The sequence below is a fragment of the Argentina silus genome (genome assembly GCF_951799395.1).
Source record: "Argentina silus genome assembly, chromosome: X".
Lineage (NCBI taxonomy): Eukaryota > Metazoa > Chordata > Actinopteri > Argentiniformes > Argentinidae > Argentina > Argentina silus.
In genome coordinates this window covers 14314887-14320895 of record NC_139653.1, presented here as the reverse complement: position 1 = coordinate 14320895, position 6009 = coordinate 14314887, and the positions used below count along the sequence as shown (strand labels likewise).

The 6009-nt window shown below is 42.6% G+C and overlaps 1 protein-coding gene across 2 annotated transcripts in view; it reads left to right on the top strand.

Annotated features, from left to right (window-relative positions):
* LOC310823423 (uncharacterized protein) overlaps positions 1 to 2850 on the top strand; it is a 19804-nt gene extending 16954 nt beyond the window's left edge. For both annotated transcript variants that reach the window (XM_083696279.1, XM_083696278.1), the window contains exon 16: positions 1 to 2850. This exon is cut by the window's left edge and continues 805 nt beyond it. The gene's annotated coding sequence lies outside the window, so the exon portion shown is untranslated.
* The last annotated feature ends 3159 nt before the right edge of the window (positions 2851 to 6009 follow it).

Below are 6009 nucleotides of genomic sequence, written 5' to 3'. Positions count from 1 at the left end.
GGCCGCAGCCACTGCTGTCTGGGGTTAGTGGCTGGGACTGGGCTCTCATCCCCTCTTCCATCCACTGCTCTTTCTTCCTGTGCCAATACCACCAGACCAAAGAGCAACCGACAGATCCACTCTGACATTTCAGCTCCTCCCAAAGCCAGTCTCAGACATGCTGTGTAGCAGAAGACCTATGCATATACTGTACTGTACTATGGGCCTTGGTGTAAAACCTTAGGGAAGGGGAAAAGAAGATCTTATATTAAGAGAGAAGGGCAGAGATAGCTTTGCTACAAACTTGAGGGAACTTCACTATTTTCTATGTATTAATGCATGTTTTTTGTCTGTTCTTTTGCATCATTACTGGTTGGCTACTATTAAAGGTCCACTATGTAACATTCAAGCTGTCTAAAAGCCTCCTAATGGTTGTAATGACTGTTTAATCGATCATGGAATGAGATCCCTTGAAAGAACTCTCTTTTGGTCCTGCAAAGGCGATCTAAAATGGAATGTCCTACCCGATACTCGGTTTGTATACGAACATGTTGTTAATGGCCAGGGGTGTTCTAGGGGAGTGGACTCACAGATTTTCGCTTTCTGTCTCTGGTGGCTGCCTCCTCGAATCATGCAGCCATGCAGAAACACAACAACTAATGTCCGGCACTGCAAGTCCATTTCGGGGTTTATATTATTATTAGGGAGGATGTTGTTTGGACTTTTCTCTGCGTGGCCAGAGGTAGCAGATTTCCGACAAACAAAGTTTAAAACATTGAATACACACGCCAAATCTGTCAGTGATTTTTAAAAAATGAGAACAGATACCAGATATCTGTATATTTGTATTACTTTGAGTGATTGGAGTGTTGTTTCACTAGCCTTAAGAAAAGTCTGTGAATAAGGCTTAATAAGAAAAAAGAACCACCTATCTTTTCTTTGCTCTCTCTCTCTCTCTCTCTTTCCCTCCACTATCTCTTTTGACTCCACCACCCTCTCATGTCTCACTGAGGAGAGAATCACTGAAGGAGTGTAACACAGGCCAAACCTTAGGCCGCATCTCAGTAGTTAAAAGTGTCTCCCTCTCCTCCTCTCCTTCATACTGCACTGATCTGAAGGCAAAGGATAGGCGAGATATGGCATGCTGAATGCCAACAGGGTATTTGCTTTTACCTGTAAGCCAATTCTTCACTCCTACAGATCAAGCTGAGGAGATGAGGTGAGGAAACTACTTGAGTAGTCATGGGGAAATGTGGATCTTGTGCACTTTTTAATATCTGGGCCTTACGTAGACCGTGGTCAACACCAGAGTCATCTCTAACAGACAAGGATAGAACTGCTCCCTAGAAGCTAATACTAAACGCATACTGTAGCCTCAGGGTCAGCCTGTTTCTGCTTTGTCACTGTCATGCCAAACATGGATTAAGAGTTGGCTAAAGCAGAACCAGACTAGCACCCAGGCTACCTACTATATAACAAGGTGACTTGAGTACTGTTAGACAGCCTAGTATTGTTAGGCCAACTGTGGAGAGGCAACACACGCACACACACGCACACGCACACGCACGCACACACACACACACACACACACACGCACACACACACAATATCTCACTCCTCACTGTAAGACTGTCACTTTCTGTGCCCATGTCATCTCTGAACTGTCAGGAGTTGTCACTCAGCTGTCAGGGACTTGTTTGAGTGATATCCTCAATATGACAGCAAGCACTGCAGGGAGAAAAGCCTTCTATACGGAAGTGACCGGAAAAAATATGTTTCAGTTTTTGTTTTTATGTTATGAAAGAATGTCAAACCAACCACAGGCTGTCTGTCTGCACTGACCACACATGCATGGTGCTTCTGTGTTCCTTCTCTCGGTCTGAAACACAAGGCAGTGATTCACAACCCCATAGGCTATATTTCATAATCTAAACGATGTAGTTCTCCTTTGTCTTAGTCCACACTACTCTTATATCAAACCGTGTACAGAAGAGTGGGATATTTATTTGCCTATTTGAGTTCTTTACTGTGTCCTTACCTGGGAGACAATATTCAGCTATTGATATTTGCTTTCCTTTTGTCTTTCACCCTGCAGTTTGTTTATGCATTAACCCTCCCTGCTATCTTTACTTCTGATTCTTACTAAATGCAAATACAGTATTAGCAAGTGCAAGACCTTTAAGTGTTTAGAGACTGACCCAAGTGTTCAAACTAATTGTTCTGAGAAAATACCAACCAGATGCTCTGTAGTGGTTGAGGGAGAAAACACAGTCACATGATCATCCTGAACTTCTGCTTTGGTGTGGTTCTCTGTGTTAATGTTTTCCACAATAGACTTGTCAACAAATCTCAACTTGGACACATGAGAGCACTTATGGAGGAAAAATACATTCTCTCAATTGCTCTCATTGTTACAGGTCTTGGCAGGATGGTTTTCAGGGTGCAATGGTCTGAATGGTCTAAATACAGTATACACAGTAACGCAGAGACCCTTATACAGAGAAGACTTACAGTACAGGACTCACAGAAGTGTATTTTCTTTAGTTTACCAAAACCCCAAGTATGCAGTATTCATTTGTTTGAGCCAATTCATGTTTGTTGGTTTTTTGATGGATAAAGTAATTGTTTCCCTGTGTGAAGCCCACGTTTTGGAATGTGTGATATTAGTAAAATAGTTAATTTTCTTTTTTTCTTAAGTCTGTACTCGAGGAGAATGTGTTTAAGTATGATGTACACCCCAAGTTTAACTTCAGCACTGCAATCCCTGTTCATTTTAAATTACCAAATATTTTTAAGTGTTTGAATATTCTGCGTTGCACTGCCAAAGAGTCTTTTTTTATGTAATAAATTAATTAGAATCGTTTAAAAGTCTTTGAATCAGAATTTTCTTCCTGTCATTATGTCTTGTGTCAACCAGTGGTATTTAAGTCATTACTGAGTGTAAGCAGACCTGATGTGATGAAGATGATGACTGTTGACTGTGGGTAAGCAGGCGTACAGAATGTGGGGAGAGAGGGCGGTTTACCTCCTTACCACCAGGGGGCATGGTTGCATCTATTAATACTTCAAATCAAAACTCGACATTGTGTATTTCATTCTCCAGAATAAGCATTTAGTGTTGGGTTCAAGTCATCCCTATGACACTTATTGTAATTGAAGAGGTTGATCAAAGCAGGATTGAGCTCAGATGGGGAATTTGGTCGCCCTGTCATCACACAGATAAAAGCTCAGTGGTTAGCATGGTGAAGGATGCAATACAGAGAATCTGTTACCACTCAAACTAGTGGGAGAGGGAGAGATGATACTTACAGCTCTGTGAAGCCCTATGTGTGGGAAAAGCAACTGCCATGTCTGAAAAGAAAGAGCAAGCAACCGAGAGACCTGGCTGTGGCATGATTGCCCTCCAGCGTGGCCTCCAGGCTGTTGTTTGTGAATGTCTATTGATAACACAGTGATTACTGAGGGTGACTCAGGTTGGGTCTAGTGGTGGAGAGTAAGGCTGCATTCCTAAACCCTCTAGAATATGTGTGGATGTGTATCTTTATCCTTGGGAAAGATGGAAATCTGATTTCCGCTAGCATAGAGGAGGTAAGCTGGTCATAGCTAGTCAGTCTGGCCTTGCACTGTGACATCACCTTGTCTGAAACCTGAAGAAACTGTGCTGTGTGGAATGGCAAAAATCTTCCTTTCACATGGAATTCGCCACCATTCAGAATCCTTATGGAAAACAGAATAACCATTTCGTACATCCCTTAAAGATTGTCAAGTTCACACATGCCTTTAAGTAGACACTGATCATACCTGACGCTGACAGTTCTGTCCAATGACAGGTTTGTTGGTCAGGGAGCATGTGCATGACTGAGGGAGAGGGTTACGCAAGGCCTAATAGAAGCCCTGAGGGGGGGGGCAGAGGGGTGAGAACGAGGAGGTGCTGTCATTTGAAAAGGCACTTGTTTATTGTTGGAGAGCATGTATTTATTTCATGCCTCCGCGGATTGTGGGTAAGGGCAGAGCCGGGCCTGGCTGGGTAATTAGAGAGGTGGAGAGAGGGAGCTCTGCCACAGCAGCTACTCTTAAAGACTCTACCCTGTGGGCCCTGTGAGTGAGCTCTCTGAGACACACGCATGCACACACACACTGAGCTCTTGGGTGCTAACACACAAACACACAGACACACAAACACACAGACACACAAACATATGTGCAGACACACAGGCTCACTGGACCAGAAAGGACACACATGCACATGTACAGTATACACCCATCAATAGTGTCTCTCACATTCCTATCAACTTTCTGACATCCTCTGTAGGTGGTTAGGTGGTTTTAGGGTCATCTTAGGTAGTTGGGAATGCTGTGTGGATCCATGTACCGTATATGCTGGATTGCAGCAGCACTAAAACACTGAGCATCCTGCTGAAGTGAGGTGTCCCGGCCCATATGTTTATTTTTGGCTCCCTCCTTTCCCTACTTTACCTCTCACTCCTCTCTCTGTCTCCCTCTCTCTCTCCCTCCTCTTGCTGGTTGTTCAGGTAGATTAGCTCTCTCTAATACGGTTGACCAGCCAGGGAGAGACCGCCACTCAGGCACCCCGTCACACCAACTCTGGCACACACGTATGCACACATGCATGCACACACGTTCACAGTGAAAATGTCTGATAATAGATGTATTACTGTATGAAAAGGTCAATGTTTTGCAACCCATTAAAATCTGCAGACTGCAAGAATCTGATGTGTTTATTTGAAAGGCATCATGGTAAATGTTGATGTTTCTGTTCCCACCTATGCTGACATAATTAAAATGTAAAGTCTATGAATACACCTTTCCTTCTTAAAATGGTGCCCCTGAGGTTTGTGTTAAAACTGAAATACACTTTATCAACACAACACCTGCGGCTAAATATCCCTGAAAGCTAATTCTGTCACAACCCTTACTTACTTTTGAGAAAATAAACAAACAACCAAACAAGTGGACCAACCCAGCTGGACACCTGAAGGAATCACAGAAGCCTAGTAGATGCAATAAAAGAGAGAGAGAGCTAATTAACAAAAGAGTTGCAAAAGTGTTTTATATATCAGTATCAAAGGATAAGGAAACACATCACCTCAAAACACTTTAACAGACAGAGATGTTTACATAGCACAAAAGACGTGTGTGTGTGTGTGTGTGTGTGTGTGTGTGTGTGTGTGTGTGTGTGTGTGTGTGTGCATGCGTGCCTATGTGTGAAACTACAACTTCTTGTGATCATGTATGTGGAGGAAGGACAATAAAACAACCATTTCTCCCTCCTGGTTTATCAAATAGCTTGAGATAAAGTAAGGTGGTCCGGGAGGGGAAAGAGTGAGTTTGTCCTCACCACACATGACTCCCACGCACCACACCAACACGACCATCTCTACAGTGGGAGAGAGACAAGGAGGCTGGGCCTATTTTGGAATAGTGGTTTGTGGTCATCTCAACAAGGAAATATCTACCCTGGGGTTACGGCGCTTCTTTCGGATACTTGGAACTTGACGTTTGGGGCTATTCTGGTTCTTCCTGTTGGTTGCAACTTGCATTTACACAAATCCATATCCGTTGTGTAAAACTCTACCGCTGAGGTTGTGTAAAACTCTGCAAGAGCCTATCAGAACAGAGCTGTCTGCAGGGGCCAATCCTAAAAGGTAATTTGGGAAAAATGTGTGACTCTAAAATACATTTCTGATAATATTCACACCTTCATTCATTCATTTAAATAATCTCTCAAGATCAATCTCATTTAGAATGTACAGGACATAATTAACACCCTTGTATTGAAGGCTTTGATGATTATGGTAGATTTATTCATTTAAAGGATGGATACAAGTTAAATCTTTTTCCATATGAAATATGTGCCTGTGTTTAATGTTTCTGTCTGTTAAATATCGACCTGTTTTTAACAAAGTGAGTAATACATACTGTATGTCTAGATGAAATAAAACAAAATCCTGATAACTTCCATCACGGTTGTCCCAAAGTGTAGAAGAGATATAGTGGATTGAGAGAAGA